General features: G+C 39.8%; 1 protein-coding gene across 2 annotated transcripts in view; it reads left to right on the top strand.

The window, feature by feature from the left end:
- Positions 1 to 25,621, top strand: part of kcnip4a (potassium voltage-gated channel interacting protein 4a) — a 121,600-nt gene that overhangs the window by 36,237 nt on the left and 59,742 nt on the right. The gene's annotated exons all lie outside the window — the stretch shown is intronic.

Below are 25,621 nucleotides of genomic sequence, written 5' to 3' on the forward strand. Positions count from 1 at the left end.
GGGGGGGGGGGGGGGGCATGGCTGAATTACAAAGCTGTTGTGAACCATGTATTGCTGCGTTGAATCCAGAAGGAAATTCATGTCCATGGGTTGGTAGGGTAAATAAACCAAAAGCGCTGAATCATTGAAAACAATTTCATGAAGTTAGATATTAATGTATGTTAGATACCTCAGTGGAACGAAGCTAAACAGCGCAACAAACACTACCAAAACAAGACTGTGCCCTTAAAGCTTGCAGCCCATTTAGATGAGTTTTAATTTGTTTGGATTTGGTTTCTTTGCACCTTGTTGTTATCACCTCAGAGAATTGTTTTATGTATTACCCCAGTGCTTTTGCTATCAACTCTCTCTCCAGTGATCGTTAATCAAACCAAAAAGTTTTCCCCCTCCACTATCACCCTTTCCTTCCTTGCTCTTTCTCTGTGCTATCCTGCTTGTCTTCTCCAGTTTTACATCTGCCTCTTTCCTCTCTGACTCAACTTTATCTTGTCTCTCACACTGCTCATCACTTAAGGTCCCCTCAGTGCTCATGCTTTCAAATTCTGCCTACTGTGAGCTGCCCTGGCTGCACAAAGAGGGAACCCTCTGCCCCAGACACTCTGTGATACAGGAGACAATGTCCTCTCCACGCTCCGTTAGCTGGCAATTACTGTGACTGCAGCCCTGCTCCTTGCTGCCAACAAAAGGAGACTCCGTACACCTTTGAGTGTTCAGAGTGAAGAGGTAAACGAGAGGAACTTAGTATTAATAATATGCGTTTTGTTAATCACACATATCACCAATCATTGTTGATGTCCAAGAAAGTGCTGATACTAAAAGTAGAAGCTCTTGTATCGAACGCATCATGTTTTATTGAGAGACCTTTCTTGCTGCAGTCCCACAGGAATCTGGGCTTTGTATTGTTGTTTCTTTTTCATAATTCATTTTCCTCAGGCTCTGTGTGGATCCACTGATGAAAAAGGCTGTTCTCAAATGGTTTCCATGTCTTCTTTGATTGGTTTGAGATTGAAATTTGAAATGGATCCTTCTCCTCACGGAAAACGGAGGCTTACGTTTGAAATGTCAGGCGGCTGGATAAACTGAGGCAGTAAAAAAGTGCAGGCAGGATGTAAACGACGGCCTATTCCCCCAGACTGAAGTTTGTGGAGTAAATGTGTCTTTTTCTGCGAGACTCAGGGACAAATGTGTGGTCTGGATCGGTACTGGTCTAATTATGACAAACAGTTTAGTGCCTTTCAGAGGTTTTGGACAAGTATTTATAACCTTGTAAAGAACCTATTATTTCTAGGGAGTTTTTGTAACGGAGACCAAGTTAATAAAGTTCACTGTATTAGGAAAACAAAAAGTGTATGTCAGCATCGTATATCAAGGCAGTACACTACGTAAACAGTCTTTTACTTCTTAATTACACCCTGTTAGCTTCTGTCACTGTTGAGCAGGTTTGTTTCTCACATCGTTGTCTAACACACACACACACACACACAAGGACACGGACACGGACACATGGACACACACACACACTGCATACAGTCCCATGGAGAGATGTGCAGCTTGCAGTCCTTGCTGTTAGATATACCAAAGTGCTATCAAGATTTTGAGGCACTGCAGTATAAAACAGCTGCAGTATGGCATCAGTATTGCATGTTCATTGTCAAAATGGTAGATTTCAGTCATTGTATTGCACTGGTATGTGTCTTGCATAAATGCTCTTTTTGTATTGTTCATTTTCCTAGTTTTGAATGAATTGTGTGCACTTATCATTTTACACACAATTCAAAGTTAGTTTGAGTCGCCTGTATGGTCTTATCTGCTTCAGAGGTGAAGCAGAGAAAATGAAGTTTGCTGTATAATGGTTTTCTGGTTTGTCCATGGACCAAGCTCAGGTTTGTGGGCGTTACAGGGTGCAGAGGATGAAGTGTTGTTGTGTGACCAGAATGTCGCTGCCCATCCTCAGCCCTCAATCCATAAATAAGCAAGTCCAAGTCAAGGACACTACAACCTAGTCGCACAGTTCAGCCTGGTCTATGGGAATCAGGGCCGCCATTAAGCCCAGATACATTTTCCCCATCAACTCCTCACACGTCTGTTGAAAACTGGTGTCATCAGTCACTCTTGTTGGCGCAGCTCGCCGTGGACGGCCATGCAGAACATGGAGCTCCATCTCCATCATTCTGCAGACCGATCCATCCTTGGCACCATTACTTAACTTGCTAACTGCATGTCAACACCAGGCAGGTGTAAACAAGAGGGATTTTGTAAGTCATACATTACTGTTGAAACATAACAAATGAGCTCAAAATGTCTATGTAAAGGCACACCTTCATTGATAAAATAGATGGAGCAAACCTAATGTGTTGCATGTAGCTTTTCTGTGCTTCATTAGTACTTGTAAGGTGGCTGTCGTGTCAGTATGTTAGCATGTATGTGTGTATGTGTGTCTGAATGGAGAGCTCTGTAAACACATTGGGAACACTTTCTATAAAGCCTGTATAATGCATGATGAACACATTTTATTATGAGTTTATATTCTGCTTATAGTGATGTATAAGTATAATTGATGAATATTCTCATGAATAGTCGTAATGCTTCATATCTATAATCATAACACATGGGACAAGCATTTTTATACTGATTTAAAAGTACCATACTATTCTTTAATTCTTTAAATTCTCTAATTCTTTAATTCTTTATGAACACATTTATAATTAGTTTACAACCTCCTTATAGCGATGTACAAGTATAGTTGTTTGCACCTGTGTCAGTGTGTCTCGACTATTGTCAGAATTTATCAATTAACATCCAGTTTTCCACTTTTTTAATTTGAATCCCTTTCATTGGCCAAGCTCCTAATCCTACATATCCCATAATGCAACTAAATAGGATTCTCTGACTGATAAATGAGCACTGTTTAGGATTCCATGCACCAAGCTTATAGTCTAGGTTTTTCTGTCAAATATATAAAGTCCCAGGCCTAACTCAAGGTAACTGTGGTGATCTCCTATGACATCATCAGGGTTCTTTCTTTAGATTGAATCCACCAGAGATACGAGTTAAGTACTAAACTTTGTTTGAGCAATATTTGGCTGTACAGCGTGAGTTTATGCTGACTGGCTCAGTTATATTTAAGGGGTTGAAAAGGGATGTTTTCATCAAGCTTCCTAACATTTTGTACTGAATGCTCCGTAGTGAGAGAGCTTATAAAAGCCAACTTTCTGTTACAGTATCTCTTATTTTTAGTTGAACTACTTTATTTCCCTCTTTCTTTTAGTTATTTTAATAGGAAATGAACCATTTGCCTGAGAGCTGTGATTCATTAAATCACTTTATATCCAGTTACACCCCTCAGAATAAGCATTTGGATGCTTCTAATCATCACATTTTAGAGAGGTCTCCCTCCCCTGCATGCCTCTCTAAATTAAATTCCAGTTTGGATAATTAAATTATATTCCAAACGATGTGACCTTCAAATAATAACGCCACACATGGTGCATCTTGAGTCATTTTCTCTATAAGGCTATCTTGAATCTGTGCGATGGTAGACAGAAGAATACATTTTAAATCCTTGAGAGGTAAAGTTCAGAAATCATGATGGATCAGTTATGCTGATTTACAACTTTATAGACCACCAATAGTGTATTTTAGAATGATTAGTGGCTGATTCCAATCAGATCTTTTTGCTCCAATTTTACTTGCACAGCCCTTGAGGAGTACAGAACCCATCACTCTGTGGAACAGGTTAAGACAGGTTGCTGAGCCGTTTCCTCTAGGAAGAACACTGCAAAACACCTCCAACAGATTAAATGGTTGCAGCTCAACGTGTGAATGTAGCAAAGAGTAGAGGAAGTGATGTATGACACACCGAGCAACAGAGCATCCTCCGAGGAAACAAGGTGTCATTTGGAATTTCTCTTCAGTCTCTTGCATTTTCCACGCACCATCGAGAACTGTCACCAATTCAATTTAAAGGAAAAGCAACAGAGGGAAATATATTTGTGTTTGTGCCATTCACAGTACTGCTTCCTCACCAGTCACCGAGCTTCGGCAAACGGCTGAGGCCTTTCTCTCACCGCTCTACAGATCACACTGACCATTCTATTCCCTCTGACAGGCTGCTCGATACATTAGATTTGGACATAATAAGGATGAATCACCCTTTTGTGCTTGTCCCTGCTTTCAGGTTATTCGCTTTATTTTTTTTCTCTAATTTCTCTTCTGTAATTTAACTGTATCCCCAAATGAAATCTGTGCCATCTACACTTACATGGTACTGTCGAATAGTAAAACTGTATTATCATGGTCGAATAAGCGCTGTTTATCATCCAGATAATGGATTGGTTAGATTCAATGAGGGCGTAAATTTGATCGATGGATTTGTAAATTGAAAAGGTCACATGCTATTTCCATAAGGATTTTGATAACCCTCTTTTGAAGGGGAAACTCTCATTTGGATGCAAAGCTACAGGTTTTCAGCCCAACAACAAAAGGGCAAATGGCATTTTGCCCTACAGTGCCAATCTTTCATTGGCACTTACAGTATTGTTGAGAATGTTGCCAGCTTGCTCTAACCCGGTCACGTCGGGCCAGACTCTGGTCTGTCAGGTCTGACAGCTTGACGCCAGTGCAGACAGGTAGATATGTTTGGCTTAGGCTGCAATACAATAACTGCAATGGAGCCTTGCTGTGGTTGTACCGGGCTTTCAGACGGAAAATATATTAGAAGTGATCACGAATCAGTGAGAAATCCATTCCAGCAAGGCCAGTTTGAGTAATGGATCCTTGCGTTTTAAGATTAATCAGATGCCAAAACACAATGCACAATGGTTTATAATACCATGATGAAACATTTTACAACTCTGGAAAGTTATCACAGTAGTAGGGTGTTCATTAGAACATGGCAAACAGAATCTACACAGCAAAACACATTGTGGTAGCAGACAGGGTCTTTTGCATGATTCTTCTCTGGTTCAGTCTGGGGATTCCTATCTTGTCAAACAGTTATAATCTCTTACAAACAACAAGAACAGCTTCCTGTTTGTGGGGAAGAAAAAAGTGTAATCTGACCTCTGCTAGAGTAAATTGAGTCAGTGGAGCGGAGATGGAAATGCTGAGGAAGTAAAGAGAGATGCAGACAAAGCAATATTTGCTTCCTGTATTTCCATTCTTGTCCTTTGTGAAATGTATCACTTGATGCTGGGGAATGAGCCAGAAAAAAAACGATTTTCTAAGGTAGCAGTTTCACAGGAGAAGCCAACCATTCCTCCATGCCAACGTTAACAGACAGAAAGTAAGCACACACAAAAAACAAGCATAAATGTTTAGCTCTTTAAACTGCATCTCTTGACAAAATTGAAAACAAAGACAAAAAACAGGAATGTCCATATTTAATGAGAATTACACCTTAATACAGTCACAGTAAGAATATTTATTTTGTACTTATATATTTATGTGTACGTGTAGTCATTCACACGCATGTGAACTGGATCAAAAGAAATCAAGAGGTGCAATCTTGAATATAATGTTGTGGAGATTTGACATAGGCTCAGCTTCTGCACACACATGGGAATAAATAAATAAATAAACACGGTCACATTAGAGTACACATTACACAGGCAAAGCATCGACCACACAAATCGACCATTTGCAGTGCTTTGTTGCAATGTAAATAGTTCCTGAGTGTCCCCATCTTGAGATTGAACTGTTTATCTACTGAGGCAGAAGATGGGTTTAAACTCTGCCTCTGCAATTTTAGAGCTTTGGCATAAAAAGGCCTTCAGGGTCAGTTCAGTTTTGCTTCATCGTTATTTTATGTGACAGTGACTACTAAATACTCAAAGTCAGACTAATAGAATATTGCCCAATAGGTTGACCTATGTTGTATCGTAGAACAAACTTTTGACCCATCCACTGTTTGAAAAGAGTAAAATCAGAAAGAGGAAACCATCTCATACAACGGAGTTTTGCACTTTAACACTCTTTCCTACCACAAACTTTACATTTTACTGATCTGGATTCATACGCGGTGTTCAAAATGCACCACCCACCATCCAAATGCTGGTAAAATATGCAAGTGGTTGGTAGTATTTGCTTCACTCACCCTCCCAAAAAACAGTGGTTATCTATTGAGTGGCTGCTGACATATCCACATTCACTAGTCATTTGGCTGGTGGATGAAAAATGTTAAACCCTGCACACACAGTTGGGAATATGCTGCAGCTCTAGGCCAGTAAACAACCAAAAGCGTTTGCATTTGAACAGGGAACTTTAATTATTTCCACCTCCAGTCTGTAAGGGCCCTATTTTAACAATCTAAGGGCCTAGCGTGAATCGCCTGGCGCTGGTGCGTTCAGGGCTTTTCCAAATCCATTTTTGCTAGTTTGACGGCAGAAAAAAAGAGTCCGTGGGCTGGGCGCTTGGATCTAAAGGCTTGTACTTAGTGTCTTCATTAATCAGAGGTGTGTTCTGGGTGTAACATGCAATCAACCAATCAGAGAGTCATCTCTCATTCCCTTTAACAGCCAGGCGCGGTTGTTCCTTGGTGCATTGCTATTATGATGGTAGATTTGCACCGTAATATTTTTATATTTTTAATCATTAGCATGTTTGTGCTGCTGCGCTTTACTGTCTGTGTGTATAACAAGTATAGTGTGTGCATGCTGTGCACAAGCCTAGGCTCATTTTACTAATGCGCTGTTTAAATAACAATGAAATGCCGTGTTATTGACTTTAGACCAGGTTTTTGTTGGTCAATGACGCGATCACTTCCTGCTGCCTCAAGATAGCAATACGCCCAGAATGCACCTGAACACACCTCCCTGTAAGACCAGCACACTGTGCAAGGTGCATTTGCTATTTAAAAAATGTGGGCGCTGGATGAGAAATTGACAACTGCGTTGGTTTTAAACTGGCAAAGAGAATTGCTTTGGGCTGCGCCAGTGCAAGATAGGGCCCTAAAAGTGAAATTCTGCTGACTTTCACAAGTCTTACATATTCCCAAATTCCCCTTTTTTCATGCAGCAGTCATTAAAGGAAAGTTAGATAGAAGGATGGTATCACATAGCCAATAATGGAGTTAACTTTTGCTTTAGTCAAAAAAAATGTATTGTGAAAATGATTGTATATTATTGTATACTTTGTCACCATGTGAAATGAACTTGTGTACATACCGTAAGTAGGGCTGGGCAATAAGTACATTATAATATCTTAACTCCTGTCTAAATATCACGTTATTGTTTAGGCAATGCGTGATTATAAGTTATTGTATCTTAATTGCAAAGTGAGTTTCTTTGATAACAGGGTTCAAAACTGCATTCAGTTAAGCTTTTCCACCATGTACAGTATGTGAAACCAAAAAAGCCAACCTTTGACTGGTTTCATAGACATTTGGAAAGGGGGAATAGTCATCAAACAGTCTCCATTACACAACTATCAAGCGGCTGTTTGATAGGTAATGGCTGGGTAATGCATCAGGCTTACTGAAACAATACGGAAGATAAATGTGCTTGATGTTACTTTGTTGTACGATAGAAAATTAATGAGGCCCTTTATTATTCTGGATACTTACCAATGCGAGTAGTGCCTGTAGTAGCATTTGTGGATTTCCTGATTGGCCTCACATAAAATATATATAACCCCTGGTTTAATCTCTGAGAGAGGCCAACAAGTGGTCCACAGTGTTGTTTGTATGCTGCCATTAAAGAGAAATTTAAGACATTTGAATTAGGCTTGAGCAGTGTGATATCAACCAAGTGTATTCCTCATTACTGTCACATCACAGCATGTGGTTTTACCCATCTATCTTTGAGATTACATTTCACTTTCTATGCAATGTATTAGAACTTCCCCTTTTTTGAATATAGAACAGCCTGCCGGGGGCAACTTTATAGCAAATGTCTAAATTGCAGAGTATTGCATGCATTTATGCATGTGTCTGCTTTGCAGGCATCCGCCTTGCTGTAACAATATTAGGATTTGGATCATAATATATCCTTGTTTAACTGTATTTTTAAATCCTTAATTGTGTAAGGTAGAATTTGAATTCAGTCAGATTAGCTAACTTGTCCACTTTTAACTTATCCCAAATCAGATTACCCTTCATGAATTTTTATTAGAGTTCTGCTTTAACTTTTCATTAGCTTTCTGATTTACAGTCTGCCACTTCACTTAGGCTGTCTGATGAGCGTCGTACGTAAAGGGCAAATATGGAGTGCTAGTGTTCTCTCAGTGGCTGCAATTGAAGCAGTGTACTCCACAATGCGTTGATGGAAAGTGCCATTAAAGACAAGACAAGCCTCTGTGGGAGGCTGATATTGTCTGTCATGCAGGGGTAGTGGTGTGGGGTTTCAGTGTGGTACAGTAGGAGGCTACATTTCTCCGCCGTATTTCACACTGCTGTTGTCTGTGTAATCAGACACTCATTGGTTTTGATAAGGTATTATGAAAAGGATTAGTTGCTAGCAACTGGTTGTTCTCAAAGCTCTGTTATTACCTGATTTTAAACCACATCACACATTCCTACCACACCAGACAGACAGATTTGGAGCTCAGCAAAGTATTAAATATAACCTACTGGAATTCGAGAACTCAATTGAATTTAGCTTATTGCAGATTTTGCCTGGTTTTAAAGACTGTTATATATTTCAGAGTCACTATTTTCTGAACTGATTAAACTGGTTAACCTCCATAATTGATTCTATTGGCCCCAATCAGCTTGAAACAAAACATTGACATATCACTATATAAATTTGATATGGGTTTTGAAATCTGTTAGCAAACAGATTTCACATCAATCAAACAACATTAGCATTTAAAAATCCGATTTATGACCACCCGGTTAATGTGGTTAAACTAATTTAATCCCTAATTCTGAAGTAAAGCACTGTGCATAACGTGAACAGTCTAGTGCCATACAATGATAAAATCCAAGTGGCATTGACTGCTACAGAGCTCCGTAAAGCCGGCTACCAGCCAATAGGTGACTGACCCGGCTAGATGACTGAGCTCCTCAGTCAGTTGATTTGGGACTATATTGGGTGGAAGCACAGCAGAAGTTAACAGTCTTAATCTGCGTAGCTCATTGTACTCGTTTTGAATATGCAGTGATTAGGTTGTTGTTGTTTTTTGTTGGCTCACTTTTACTCCCAACATGCTAACTGGCAACATAGGATTCCATTCACTACGATAAGTTAACAAGCGGCGGGGCTGCCTGTGTTGCACCAAACTAAAACAATGCATGCACTGAGACAAAAAATGCGTTGGCCCACCTATTTACAGCTGTGAGAGAGCATGATAAGCCCTGTTTCAACAAACTTTCCCGTGTTCCTTTAAGTTTATGCACCAAAGCCACTCGTTAAGTTTGGGAAAAAAGATCTGATTTGGATTCAAACGCTCCAGAGATTGAACAAGCGTTTCTTGCGTAAAAGCAATTTGTTTTCGCTGCATATAGTGAACTCTGCTGTGTTTATGTTGACACCACCTTGTATTTCATCTTGAGATTTTCATTGGATATTGAAGTGCATAAAGGTTTTGGTATGGTTGGCCGAGTAGTATTACCCATGACATTGGAAGGGGGGTTTAGTTTTTTGATGCATTAGTTTTTTGATGCATTGCCCCCCCCATGCATTTCCCCCCAGCTTTCTTTACAAATCACACCCTGGGTGATAGTAATTAGGTTCCCTTGTGGAAAGTCCACCCTTGTAGCTGATACCAGAGGTTGAATGGTCTTTGTTCTGCATCTACTGCTTGTTCTCCTTCCCTCAAAATCTTGCCTCATCTCTTCCAGTATCTGTACCTTGTTTGTAGAAGTGATGGCGCCCAGCTAAATGATAGTACCTCCAGGTTCATGTTTAATGGAGGTCCCCATTATACATGAAAAATGGGCCTTGTTCTGCAATGGCTGGCTAAATACAGAGCCTGGAGCAGCCACAGTGAAAAGGCTCCAAAGAGGGAGGATACAGAAGAGCCTATGATTTTTCCGCTAAAGATGCTATGTGATATCTTAGGGCCAGTTGTTCAAAGGTAAACCGATCGGATTTTGGTAATTGGATTGGATCAAATCTTGAAAATGGGTTGTTCAAAAGGGAAAGAAGGAATCTGAAATCAGATTAGATCACGGGATCCAATCCTACTTTTAATCTGGATCAAACCGTCAGTAGATTGTGGATAGCTTTGATCCAAAAAAACGGGATTATCCTGATCCTGACGGGGTAGGATTTCAAGATGGATTCCAGGAAGAAAATGGTAACGTGATAAAGTAGATAAAGTAGACATAGGCTACCAATTAAGATATTCAGTACAGTAAAAATAAAAATGATCTTGTCCCCATGAAACAATCCCCCAAACTGATTTCAGTAACAAACAATTTCTGTCATTCATCACCGTATATTAATTTCAAAGAAACAATCCTCAGAGATGAGCCTTTCAAAAATAATTTCTGGTCTCTCCTCCTCAGATGAAGAAGAACCTTGAACATTCTTTATTTAGTTAACTATTGGACTTTTAGCCTTTTTTAAGATGTTGTCAAAATATCCACAATGTATTTGTATTTGTTATGTATATTTCTTTTTTATTTGTTGTGGCTCAGATTAGGGTTCATAAAAGAAATTATGAATGGAAGTGGATGTTTATGTTATTTTTGGGTTTAGTCTCAAGATAAGAAACACTTACAGTGACCCCATGTTGGCTCTTCTACCTGTTCTTTACATAGCTGGTAGCACACATTGTGATATGTTGTCCTATATAGAACACTGGTAATCTGCATTAGGTAATCTTGAAAACTGTGTATCTGGATCAGGGTGATCCAGTCCAATGTTGCTTGGTAAAACCGGCATAAAAGTAAGACGGATAACCTGATCCTGAATAGCAAAATATGGGATTTCCAAATCCAAATCATTTTGATCAACTGGCCCTTGAGGTTTTCCGAGAATGTCTTTGTAGGTGCTTCCTCACTGAAGAACCCATTAACAGCATGTCAATTTTCATTACAGATAGATGCCAATGGGACGTGTGAAATTCCTTTTAGCCTTACACAGATGGGCGTTTTTGTAGATCGTTCATGGTGACGGTGTAAGGATAGTATCGGCATATTGACTGGTGCTTTCAGGAGGTTATGCTCATTAAGAGATTTGCTTGGCTAAAGTCAAGATGTTAATTCTCTCTGGATCAGGGAGAGTGAATAAAGCTTTAGCAGAAGAGGATCTATTGACGTTTGTTTACTGCGTTATCAAACTGGGCAAATCTACCTTTTTAATGTGTTTGACTGGGCTATAAAAAACATGTGCGTCAAACATTGGAAGCTCACATTTCCAGCTGCAAAATGAATTTACTTGATGATATAAGAGAAAGAAAAACATTGTTTCTCTCCCTGTGACGCCGGGTGAGTCACATCTCAACTACTGTGCTACGCTACAAACTCAAACAAAGGGGGCCTCATTATCGATCGCTAGTGTTGCGGTGCCCAGTAGCACACACAGGGAAACACACTCACTTTTCAGCATGCAAACTCACACAAAGACGGGGGGGGGGGGGTCGATCACTCGACACGTCACAAAGAGATCACATTACCCGTCGGGCTCCTTTCCTGCCACACACTGAGTTCTGAGCCCCAGCCCTAAAGGGACAACAAGACAAATTGGTCTTGAAGAAGCCCCAAGGCAATCAGAGCACAGCACAGCACTCAATCACAATTACTTGTCCTTTAACAAAACGATCAATTTGTTCAGCAAATCTGACCATAGCAAGCTGGGACATGCTAAAATAGACGTTATAGACGTAATAGATGTTTGGGTGAGTAAATCTCTGGAATAAAGGATAAGAGATGGGTTCAAAAGGTAAACTTTTGATACGAAAGGGCAATCAGTGTCGTCATCTTTAAAATGTGCACAGAAACTGCATCTTAGATGTCATTTTCCCCCTTTTAACCAAAAACTGCAGAAATTAGGGTATAGCAGTTCCTTACTCAGTTAACTAGAAAAAAAATCCAAAAAGCATAATCAATCACATACATTACGATAAGCGGATTTGTTGATTAGCTGAATTTAGGCTGTTAGAAAATGAAAGTACATCATGAATGTATTTTTATCTCATAATGACCCAGAAAGGAGTATAAGAACATTAATTATGCTGTAGCTTGGCTATGTAGTCATCTCTGTGGTACTGTTTTATAACCATTGCATGAGTATAACCTGCTGATTGCCCATCAGTCAACCATACCTTTATTGAGAAGGATTTCCGGTAGCAACCACAGAGTGTCCAGTAAGAACACAGAAAAAGGCGTGTTAATGTCAGTCAAAGACTTATTCTACATTAGAGTCTAAACACCCACAACAAAGAACAGAGAGAGGTCACGCAAATGACGGTTTGCAAGCTTGGGTGTGATTTATTAGATGCACGCACACCAAATACATAAACTGGGAGCAGTGAACCTGCTGCTGCAGATGTGGGAATGACTAGAAAGAGAGGGTCCTAGCTCCCGCCTCAGGCTTTATAACGCTAGGTGGCCAAGTGTCTGATCAAAATAATGATAGGATCTGTCCAACACACAGCAAGACAACCAAAACAAACAGAACTGACTAAACATATAGTTCAGCTGATGGGCTTTTGTACAATTATAATAGGCTACCAAATAATGGCACTGAAAGTTTATTTATACATTGATGTCCCTTTGTGTAAACCTAAAGGACAGACACATTTGTTGACTCCCCAATCTCCCCATATGCAAGGTTGTGTTTTTCCCATAGCAGGTGGTCACTGAGGCTTTAGAGGGCCTGTCACTGAGATTGTGAGTGGGCTCATGTTACCTTGGCAGGGCAGCTGCTGCTGGTGCATCTGCTTTGACAAAATCACTGAAAATCTACTTTTCATTTCAAGGGGACTTGTGCATGTGTGGGCTGTCACAATACATCTGCCTGCCATCATCAGCACAGAAAAGGCTGTTGTGGAAAGATACAGAGAGAGTGAACGACTCAATGCAATACGTTCTCATTAATGTAAAGACATATTGGTGTTTTTCCAAAATTCAGTCATTACATTTTATAAAAATCTCAGTTAGTCTGGTTAGTTTCCTCCTTCTGCATTCTAAATTAAACCCAGACCCAACTATTCATTTGGTAGATTTATGTCTTGGAAGTAGCTCTGCTGTTCTGACCTCCACTCATTTATTACAGAGCCCAACACAGAGCCACGCATACAGAACACACATGCTCAGTTTCCATCCACTTGTCCATCAAATTATCTGAAGTTTGGTAAAAAAACTCAAGCGAATAAAGCTGGTGAAAGTGTGTTTCCATCCAACGGCTTTAACGGCTATCAACACATCGCTATGATGAGCTATGACGCTCTTGTTATGAATTGATACTATAAATAAAATTGAATTGAATTGAATGATGCAGTTGCAACTTGCCTTTTATTGTCTCTGCGGCACCGCTGCGAGACAGCTCTTTTTTTGAGACTTGTCTCGCTGTTTGAGTTCCTTCCATTTACCCCGGAGGACGTCCCACGGCTTTTCCGAACCTTTGTCGGCCGTTTGCTTCGCAAGTTCCTGATGAATTAAATTCAAAATGTCTCTTGTCTCCTCGTTTGTCCACTTCCATCTGTCTTTGTTGACGCCCGCCATGTGTGCAGACAGCGAAGAAATACTAGGTGGAAATTAACAAAAATTCTTCTTCCTTTTGTGGCGGGTTGCAGCCATAAAATGACCTAAAACTTAATCGCAATTGATTATTTATTCTGCAAATAACGTTTCCATCAGCGTTTATCGCATAAGTGTATGTATAAGTATATCAATCAAGATAAAATCCGATGAGACCGAACGAATTTCCTTTGAGTCGATATTTATGAAATTCAATCGAATTTTACTGTTTCCATGAGGCATTTTTCCTTCGATATCACTTAATTTGGATAAAAACGCGTGGATGGAAACATAGCTACAGGCTTCATGTTCACTGTCAAGACACTTGTTTTCTCATTGTTATTTCATATTTTGTTTATCTGTTGTTTTGTAAAAACAAACATGAACACAATGGGAAACTTGGCTTTCACTTTTTTGCACTTGCTGTTTACAGCTTCAGCTATGAATCACAGGTTTGTGTTGCACCAAGACTTTATTGGGTTTAAATTCAATTCCCCGCTTCTGGCCAACAGAGGAATGGGAATAATTTATGTGGAAGCCATATCTGAGCGCCTGAGTAAAAGGGATGGTGTTGCTGGCTGATCTTAAAGCTTTACAGTTCTCCAGGCGATAAAGGAGAGGATGCTTTCAGAACACCCCCATTTATTGTGAAATAGGTTGGCTCTGATGAAACTCAGCTGCATGAAGTGAAGTTTAATATGATGATTTAGTCAATTTCAACATGTAATTGGAAAATAATGAATTAACTTACTAAAGACAGAGATAATGTCTCAATGATATAAAATAATAGATTATTCTCAATTGAATTACATTGGTTGATTGAATGTCATAATAAAAAAGGGTCCACATTCATGCAGCCTTCTTACAGATGTTAGTGAGATGTGTGTGCAGTTGCTCAGCCACATACAAAGCTGCTCCCAGAGATCCTCTCTGTATTAGGCTGTACCCACCCAGATGAAAACATGTCTGTCTACTCCTTCCTTCTACTACTTCTTTCTACAGTACTAACAATATTCCTTGTTAACACATTCCAGCGTGCTAATTGTCTCAAACACCTGGTGCATATTGTTCCATAAGCTTAAAATCCTTGCTACCATGTCTAATTGCGCAGACATTAACTATATTTGTTCTATTCTTACACATTCCCAGGTGATATTGGTCCTTTAGTTTTGCTGCACCATGAAGATGGGAAATTAAATTCATTGATTGCCTATTTGACCCCGAGCCCAGAAACAAGGCACCGCCGTGACGCCAAAGCTCGACTATAAAACAGGATTTTATCACGTCTGCTGAGCCTGCCCTGTTTGATGCGGACTTTAACCTTTTCTACGCTGTTTCAGCAAAGGCATTTGGCTATTGAGAGATTTTGTGATGTTTATCACAGTTAAGAACAGGAGTTACTGTGATGCTTTATGGATGTCAGGACAGCTATGGTATAACATGAATGCAGCTGGTAGGGATTCAGTGCTTTCCGCAAGGATAATTCAGCCATGCAGACACCTGCCATGACGGGGACTCATCCATTTGCATGGCTGTCTACTAACGGCTGCAATATACTAGGGCTCCACCATGTATTGTTTTTTATCGTCATCGCAATATTAACTGGAAAAATAAGCCACATATAGCCACATATAGCAAAAAGCACTCTGAGATTTTTGCATATTGGGGATATAAGTGAAATATTGTATGAGGAGACACTCTGTCTGGGTTGTAAGCTTCTGCCCTTGTATACTGTAAATACGTCAAATTCCCTCACAAGTTCAGCATAAGTACCTCAATGTAATTCATCCTGGAAATGAGCAGAGGAAAGGGAAAGGAAGGACATTAATTGGAACCACATTGCTCAAAGAAAACAAGTGAAAAATCAAGTTGCATTAAGGACTGTGTCAAAATGTTTTTGGCGTTGTGATTGCACAGTTGTCCCTCATACCTGCTACCCTGAACTCAGACACACAGTCTCTTTCTTGTGTCCAAACTTTGGTTGGTCCCGCTCCTTCTTGTCATTCCTGGAGTGCAGAGCAGATGATTGGCTGTGAGCTCGGGCTCTGGCAGAGGCTAACAGTGCTCCACTAGAGATGGATGTCATGGTGCAGCAGGCCCTAACTGCATTAAAAGACCTAAAAGACCACAATTTCTCTCTCGCCTAGAGCACATACACATCTGAACTCTGGGTGGAAAACTCATCTTGGTTTGGTGTGTAGTTGTGTGTGTAAGTGGTGTTCACACATCTGTGGGGTTGCACACCACTCCGGGAAATTTTATCTAACTAAACTTTCCTGTTCCCTGAGAATTAACGTATTAACACTTGAGCGCCATTTGCTTGTATCGTTGGGACAAATGCATGCTCAACAGCTCTCACTGCAATTTGAGTTGGCCTCACATTAAAACTGCAATGAGGCTTGTAAACCTGCAGAGTGAGTTACTCGTTAATTGACTCCTGCAAACAGCGTAATTGAAATTAGCAACATAATTGCAGTGAAACGGGCTGCTTTCCAACATTGTGTTCTGATTTAAAACTGAAAACATGAAAAGCCTAGCACCACTAGCATGTGCTATCCCACAAGGCACAGCTGTCTGACTTGGATGATAAATCCCTCCCTCAGGTAGGTGAGTGGAGGAATGCTGGAATGTATTCACCTTCTGTATTTGTCATATACTGATGGGTGGAAGCAGAGTGTGTGCGTGTGCATCTTGTAGTTGTTTTTGTCTGGTACTTCTGCAAGTTTTTTGTAGTCCCTTTGCTTCTCTTTGCAATACCATGTAGTTGTTGTGTGTCTTTTTGGAGTCATTTTAAAGGTCCCATGACATGGTGCTCTTTGGATGCTTTTAGTGGTCTCCTAATACTGTATCTGAAGTCTCTTTTATATAGACCTTAGCGGTCCCCTAATACTGTATCTGAAGTCTCTTTTTATATAGACCTTACTGGTCCCTAATACTGTATCTGAAGTGTCTTTTATATAGAATTTAGTGATCCCCTAATACTGTATCTGAAGTCGGTTTTATATAGGCCTTAGTGGTCCCTAATACTGTATCTGAAGTCTCTTTTATATAGACCTCCAGTCTCTTTTATATAGACCTTAGTGGTCCCCTAATACTGTATCTGAAGTCTCTTATATAGACCTTAGTGGTCCCCTAATACTGTATCTGAAGTCTCTTTTATATAGACATCAGTGGTCCCTAATACTGCATCTGAAGTCTCTTTCACGAAATTCACCCTTGGTGCTGAATGACAGCCACTAGATTCAGTCCCACAATAAACTTTCCTTAGTATGTGCCAGTTCTGAGTCTTTAGCTTTTGAGCAAGAGAGGGGTTGGCAATGTGGAGGCTGTGGGACTGACCTTGACCAAGTGCCACTTTGCCCGTTTGAAAGCCATGATGATGGCCAAATTCTCTGGGCGGGCAAAGCAGAGAAGAGGGAGGTAATCTTGCCTCTTATGACCTCATAAGGAGCAAGATTCCAGATCGGCCCATCTGAGCTTTCATTTTCTCAAAGGCAGAGCAGGATACCCAGGGCTCAGTTTACACCTATCACTATTTCTAGCCACTGGGGGACCATAGGCAGACTGGGTGAACTCATATTAATGTTAAAAATCCTCAAAAAGTGAAATTGTCATGCCATGGGACCTTTAAGTCTTTTTGTAGTCATAATGTGAAATCCTGTAGGTGAAGCAGAATTCCCAGGTGCTGCTGTTGGTTAAACAACTGCAGCTGAAATTCTGTGTTTATATCCTGCTGGAGATGAAGAAAGGCTGTCTGTCTGTATGCTGTTTTTTTTTATAAATGTAATGTCACTGTGGCCTCAGAATGGTGTGCAGCTGTGAAGGAAAAACATAAAAACAAAACATTACATTGGATTTGGTTGCCAGATACTTAATATTATGACCAAGGTAATCCTGCTTTTAATCAAGCTCTGTGACTTTTGAAAGAAAAGTGTTTACAATTACTTCATATAGAGGTTCTGGGGGCCCTGGGCCCAGTAGGTCCCTAAAGTAATCCATGTTGACTCGCACAATTTGCAAACCTTGTCCTTTTTATATTCGTTCTTATCACATGCTCCCTCACACACACATATGGACTGTCAATGAGCTGTGACTGCATCACTTAAAAATGAGCCTAACTCATAATATACCTTTAACAATCACAGCTGCCATCATCAATATGGCAACGCTGTTGTCCACCTGACTTTTCTCTTCTAATTATTTTTGCACCATTAACTGCCATCCTTCAGGGGAACATTCAGTGTTTTATGTTCACATTATATTGAGCAGAAACGTTCAGGAAGGAGTACTCTGTCAGAGCTTACTTTAGTACACTTAGCAAAATTATGCACGCAACACTTTTGTTTTTGCTCCCATTTCTCATGAGCTGAACTCAAAGGTCTAAGACTTCTTCTATGTACACAAAAGACTTAATTCTTTCAAATGGTGTGGGCAGGCATATGTTATTAATAACGAACACAAGTAAACTTTATTGATGCCGTTTTGAATGCAATACCGTGACGAGATCCTGAGGCCCATTGATTTTTGTGAACAAATTGTTATTTTTTATTTAAACCTGAGGCGCATTGTTGTGCCATTAATGCCGAACATGTCTCCATTGAGCATGTTTGGGATGCTCTGGGTTGGCGTATATGACAGTATGTCTTTTTACTGAGTGGTTTTCGGACCCCCCCCCCCCCGGACTCCCCAAAACTGCTTTTTTTTATTATTATTTTTTTTTACTGACTGGTTGTCACTATAGTTTTTTTCACTATTTCATGTTTTTATTATGAAGGTGGATTTAAAGGTTTTAGAATTCTGTTGACTTTATCCATGGCAGATGAGGTAAACTTTGTAGCAGTGACACAGCAGAGGATCGCTGTGTGATTAATTCATCGATGTGTGCACTCAGTTATGCATGGCTTAATTTGTATGGCATGCTGGCATAGGTGGTTTACCTACTGTATCACCTTACACACCATAGTGATGTCTGTGGTGTTGTAACTAAATCAAGCATAAGGAAAAGTAATTGGATTTTCATCCTTTTGTCGTTGCCTCATTGCCTAAAATGCATACATTAAATTTCTGTTGTACATCTCTCCCATTACATTAACTCTCTTCCATTTGTCCTCTTGTATTTTCCCTTAAGTAGCTTTAAGGTTGTAAAACTCATCTTATTCTATTCTGTCTGACCGTATGATATGCTTTATCAACTTGTTTCAACTCTTCATTGAAGCTGCAGCTCACGATCAAATGGAAATATTCAATCTGCCTTGGGCATCATTTTTAAACATATCTCTCCAGAGTTCAGCCTAACACATTTGGTATGTTTGGGATCGCCATCAAAATAGAAAAGAAGCTCTGTGGGCTTCAACGGTGTTTGACTACAAAGCTTGAGCTTGTATAATCTTGTTTCTTAACAGGTTTATGAACCTCAAGCAATGGCAAGATTTGAAGTTTAAGATTGATGCATGTGAAAAAGCCCATTTGTGTTGCACCAATTTATTTGTTTTTCTTTTGTTAATCTTTTTGCCTGCTTTATTTTTGTGAAATACTGGGTAGATTGACTATTATGGCATCTAAAAATAATTCATATGAAGCCAATACTGTAGCACTATAGCTCCACATCCACTTCCACCAGCGCTAAAATATCAACACTGTGTTTGGTAGAACATTGTCTTTCCTTTGGTTCAGCATGTGAAGAGAAACCAACCGCATTAATCACAGCTTTTGTTCCCTGCCGTCGGTGCGAAGTGTGTGCAACTGAATTAGCCTGACAGGATACAGTCTGTACTGGAGCATTCACTTGGAAGACAATTTGTGGCCAGCAGTGTTCAGCCTTTGTTTCTGTCATTGCAGAATAAGCACATTAGTGCAATGAGAATTCAAACTTAAAGGCATTAGAAACTTTGTTATATAGACTTAAAAGGGTGCAGTCTTCCAGCATGCATAATATACTATGCATGATTTTTTTCCATCTTTTTTTTTGGAGGTCAAGTGACCAGGTCAGGCTTCTTCAGAAGTAGTGCCAACACTGAAATCTTGCCCAGATCAGATTTTTCAAATCAGATTTAGTCCACCTCCATATGTGGTCCTGAATCAGACCCAGGTCTGATTTATTTCAATGCGGCCGCAGTGTGAACAACCAAGGCGGATTTGATGCAACTTCTACGTCAATCTACATCATGTTTGTCACAATTGTTTGCCGGCTGGAATTAGCCCTAGACACAGACAGCAACATTAAAAACATCCAAAAACCTCTATTAAGCATTTAGACTTGCGGTGCAAATGCAGCCTTAGAGCCATGCATGAAAGTGCATGCATATGAACACTTTGCGTGAGGTTGGTTGATACTTTAGACGGCTTGTAGGTTATATTGATTGGCTTCTAGTAACAGATCAAAGATGCAACCACAGGCAATTCTCAAGCAGCAGCGTGTATTTTAATACAAGACTTTAGTGATTTGGGGAGGCATGAAACATGCTGTAGACACAATCTTTACCCACTCCTAATCTACAAGGAGAAGCTGTTGGCTCGTGTTCAGATTTTAAATTAGATAGTAAACACATCTATTCAAGGAATGCTCATCTAATCTAATTTCCACTGTGGAAATTAACATACCAGATAAGACTAATAATAAAGTAATTCAACAGTTTTCACCAAGCATCATCACCACTTTGTTAGCACCTGAAAGTCAACTATATGCTGGCATAACAGGATGAAACATGCCGCATCTTCCCAGCACTGACACATAATCTGGCCTTGATGTGGAAAAGAGGTGGTAATTCAGTGTTACCCTAGCCGCTGGCACAGATAGCGTTTGGTTTCGGGCTGCAAGTCTGTGTGATACGATGGCAGGCAGCATGTCTCGCCTTTTACCCAGGGAAAAGGGTTTCCCCTCCACTCCTCTCGGGTTTATTTAAAGATGACTGGGGGAGGATGATTGAATGACGCCACAGTGGTAGCATCATTGACACGGTTAGTGTTTCAGTTGTCACTGTTGGTGATGAGCTGTCACCAGGATCCAGCCAAATCAGACGGTTGATGAATTTGTCATTCGTGGTACCATTTGTGAGCCTCACGGAGCCGATCGGGGTTTGTCCATCCAAGGGTACACAATAGCATTTCTCAGCTGGTATTTGAACCTGCCTTTAAATGGTACAGTACAAACAGCAGTGTACACACAAGGACATACACTCACACAGAGAGCAAGCCATTCCTACTTGACATGTTAAAAGCATTGGCTACAGTAGTACTGCATTGACTTACATTTTTATAAGAGGATGTAGTTAATGTACACAAATACAGCACATTGCATGCTTTACAGTTTGAGTAGTACTAAGAGTACTAGTGGTTGCATGCTTGCATTACGACCAGATAAGATTAGAAAAACTGTATTGTTCCATTATGTGGAAAATGTTGCTTGGGTCAACCCCCACGCCAAGATGCAAAATACCAGTCGGTTTTCTATCAATCAGACCAAAAAGAAACCAAATCTTATTTGTCCTTTTTTTTGGCTCGCTTTTTTGTTGCCTAGTGGAACACAAGTAAGATAAAAGCCTCATTTGAAATTATTTATGTACAGGGACCACTGCTGTGCTCACTCCACTTCATGACCTCACTCTCAGATCAATCCCCACCCTCTCAGCTGAGAGATATGTGACTGAAACAAAGCTGATTAAGCTGTTCATATTTAATAATACGTTTTAGAGCTGAGTATAGTGTCTCGTGCAGAGAACTAAACTGCTCCTGGGCTATCTCAGGGGCAGCGTGTCTATAGATAGTTTTGTTGAATCATAATGTACAGTACACAATCTTGAGAACATTATGAGAAGTAATGTATTGCTGTTGGGATTTAGGAGTGCTCACGTTCAAAGGAGCATTAAATTAGGTTTTCATCTAACATCTGAATTGCTTACTCAGCAAAATTTGTTCCCCCAAATAACTGCGGCACATGCTGTACCACGGACGTTTTATTAGGTTCATCCTCGCACCTCAGGATGAGTTTTATAGTTTTGTTTTTTATCTGGAGATGAATCTGGTGTTAGGAGTTATGATTCAGTGAGTGAACACAGCTCATTACCCTGCTGAAATGCAATATCCACTGTGTTAAGAAGTGATGAAGGGTTTTGGTTAGGGAAAACAAAACCAGAATTTCAATGTCCTTCCGACCATCTGTGCAGCTTTCTCATTTGTCATTTTGATTCTGATACGTTTTTGCTTGACCTGTTTCACACCTGATTGCATAGAAAAGCAACAGTCTTGCAGCTCTATTATAATTTCCTTTGGGATGTTTTGGACACTTTTTGTTGCCCTGCGCAGCTCAGTGAACACTGATCGCTGACAGTGGGCTCAGTGTCACACAGGCAGCAGCTACGTGTCAGGGTGTAATAAAAGAACGTGACACAGGCTGAGCCTACTGAGTGCACAATTGTAGCAGGTGGGGCTGTGCTAGTGACAGATCAACTCGAGCAGGTGCTATTGAGACCCGTGCCCAACTGTGTAACTGCTTGGCCGGTGGCCATTCTGGACAGACATATCTAACCACTGGCGCAGGATTCAAGATGGTTCCAAATCTGTGTTGTCTCTTATCTACTGCAGTAAAGAGAAGTTATCCGTTTTCAGTGCTTTCTCTGTAATGCTGGATGTGCTTCATGGTGCGTCACAACAACTTGATTATGACTCTGGCCAGCTCTTCTGCTTTAATTATGGCTTGTGGAACGTTTTGTCCTTGGATACGTCACTAAATGTGGTGCTGACTCATACACCTTTCTGTTACCAGACAGGAATCCTTCAAAGAAAAGGGGGATGAAAAATTAAGAAAAAGGTGTTTTGGTGTAGCACACACACTAGTATAGACAAGGGAGCATACTTATAAATCAACAGCGCACATCAAAGCCCTGCAAAATCAAGCTTGCCAAGGCTTCTTTGTTATTTATTGTAGATGTCCTTAAACAGGAAAGCTGGACATTGTGGGCAAGAAATATTTTAATAGCTAAGATATAGTGCCTAACACATTCAGGGGTTCAGTAAACCTAAAAGTGGCGGAGCTGCCCGGCTTGGCCGAGTTGCTGAAAATAGGCTTTTGTTTTTGTGCCACCATTTGAAGGGAAATAACCTTTTCACTGGACCATATTTGTGTGTGATTGATGGCAGTTGGATTCAGTGCACACTATGAGGGCCGATGCCCACTGATTCAGATCATGTGGGCAGGTTGTGTAGACTCATTGTGTCACTGCAGCAACATACTATGGTTTAACCAGTCTCAGGATGATAGAAGAGGTGTTTTGCAGATGGAGGTGTAGAAGATATTTGTGAGAGCAGACATTTTGGTGACTATGCAGTAAAAATAAAGTGCTGAGTGTGAATATACTGACAGGCATTTTTATTGTTGCATCATTATTGATGTGATTGTTGTTGGTTTGCTGCCCAGCCATCCATATATAGTGTATATAGTAGTGGTAGGTAGTGTATATACACACATATACACTAGCGGTCAAAAGTTTGGGGTCACTTAGAAATTTCCATTCCCCTCCATTATAGACAGAATACCAGCTGAGACCAGTTGCATTGCTTTTTTTAACCAGCGCAGCAGTTTTCAGATTACATTATGTGCTTAAGTAATTGCAAAAAGGTTCTCCAATGTTTTTCTACTTAGTTTTTTAAAATGATATCAGATTAGTGAACAGAATGTGCCTTTGGAACATTGGATGAATGGTTGCTGATGATGAGCAATGTAGATATTGCATTAAAGATCAGCCACCCACTCAAAACAGCTGGTATTCTGTCTATAATGGAGCAGTATGGAAATGTATAAGTGGCCCCAAACTTTTGACCAGTAGTGTATATGTATATATATATATATATATATATATATATATATATATATATATATATATATATATGACATCTTCTACACCCATTGTGTGTCTTATGTCCTCTAAAGACCACTTGCCACTCTCTATTTAGACCGGCAAGTAAGTCTTTAAATCAGTGTTTATGCCAGTTGTTTGAGGTTTTTACAATGATCCGGGGTTGATTTTAGCATGGAAAAAAAGTGCTTATAGCATAATGGAGGATAACCACAAAGCCATTTTTCTGTTTCATCAACATGCTGTGAGAGACAATACCATTTCCTGTATTGCTGCTTTCAGTATCTTTCTACCTACGTAGGGACATTTTGCGCTATTCATTAACAATTTTCACATTCTGTCTCATGTTGATGACTTGCCACTGAACAGGCCTAATATGAAGCATTCTCCTACATTATTTTACAGTGCTGCTTTGCTTGCAGTTTTTAGAGATGCTAAAGGAAATGTAGCTGGGTAGCAGCCCACAAACAGGATCATCACTTGTGCGACGTGTTTTTTTGCATTTGGATTCCAACACAAAGCTGACAGGAAAATCCAATGTAAATGTAATGTAGGAAATTAAAGATTTATAGTTTGTTTTAGAAAATGTTGTAACACTTTGCCGTGTGCTTTTGGCAGGCTGTGTATAATGTCATGGAAAAATGAGGCATGTCTGCTCTCTGTTATTTACGTTATTCTTCAAGGGTTCCTAATCTTTGTTATAAAATCTATGTTTCATGTGAGGTCCAGTTGTTCAACGGCAGAGTGGTCTTGGTCTGTATACTGTTTAGATTGGAAACATGGACTCATAGCAAGTATGCTTTGAGCAAGATAACATGAGATTGTTGTTGAGTAAACAGCCTAAAATTGAAGTTGGTATCTTTCCCAGATATGTTTTTCTAATTTGAGATGTGGAAGTCTGCTGTATTGCTACTTTTGTTTTTCAAGTTAAAACAATTGCACCCTCTTCTGTCCAAAACATGGCATCTCCATTTCATACTCACCAGTTGTTGTAAGTAAAATGCAAACAAAAACACACCTAAAATGGAAAATATTTTACTTTTCTTTTTCTTCTTTTTTTTGCGTGCAATAATGACATAAAACGTTGTAATGTGCAAACCACGTCACAGATCTAAAAAAATAAAATGGCTTCAATTGCACTCTCATGTTGATAGTATTTTCTATTTCTATGGTCAATGGTCAACAGTGTGGAGTCGATTTTCTTTTCATCTTGTCAGATGACCACAGCAAAACAGTTCACGGTCTGTTCTACTCTTATTCTATTTCTATGGCTGTAGCCATTGACTAAGCCACAGGTATACATGCACTCATTCACCTGCTGCCCACCAGAACCATAATGCCACTGGTGCAGGTAATCATAGATCACAATTGTACAGTCGTGGGCCAATTGTATGTAAAGAGAGAGACATTTACACTTAAATATCCAGAACTAGCTTCTAACTCGTTCATCCTTTTTTGATTACTATATCTTCTTGCCATACACGTAGCACTTTGACAGCAGCAACTGGCCAGTCAGCTGTTTGTTTGTCTGGTTTATAAGTCAAATTTTTCTTTCCTCCTTGTGATTTTTTTCAATTAAGGGATGATTCTTAGAAGAAGAAGAAGAAAAAACTCCACAAGGAAGCATGAAGGGCATGCCAGGAGTTGCTTGAAGGCAGCATAATCTGGTCATCACAGTTCAGTCATACTGTCCTTGCAATGACTTGCTTATCTTCAAAGGTTGACAGTTAGCAAACAGTGTAAAGTTTTCCAAAAACACATTGCATAACTTTTATTTTTACTGTACAACTGTAACAAAGCACACAAGGCAAAGATGAATGAAAATAAAACCACGACAGATACCAAAAGTATAGTGCAAGACCACAACTAATAGCAACAGAAGTCTGCTGAGTTATGCCGAGTCATAAATAAAAGCTATGCTAGCTAAGTAATATTAGAAAACCCCAACAAAACAAAGATACAACAAGTACAAGTACAATTCTTGTTTATTTCCTTTGAGTAATAAATACATTATTGTACAATACTTGAAAATGGCCCTTTTTCAGGACACTGTATTTTAAAGATACTTTAGTAAAAAAGAAATATCTTTTGGAGATCTTCATTGTAACAATGTTTTCCATGCTTGAATCATAAACAATTTATGAAC

This window comes from Etheostoma spectabile, chromosome 19 (genome assembly GCF_008692095.1).
Source record: "Etheostoma spectabile isolate EspeVRDwgs_2016 chromosome 19, UIUC_Espe_1.0, whole genome shotgun sequence".
Lineage (NCBI taxonomy): Eukaryota > Metazoa > Chordata > Actinopteri > Perciformes > Percidae > Etheostoma > Etheostoma spectabile.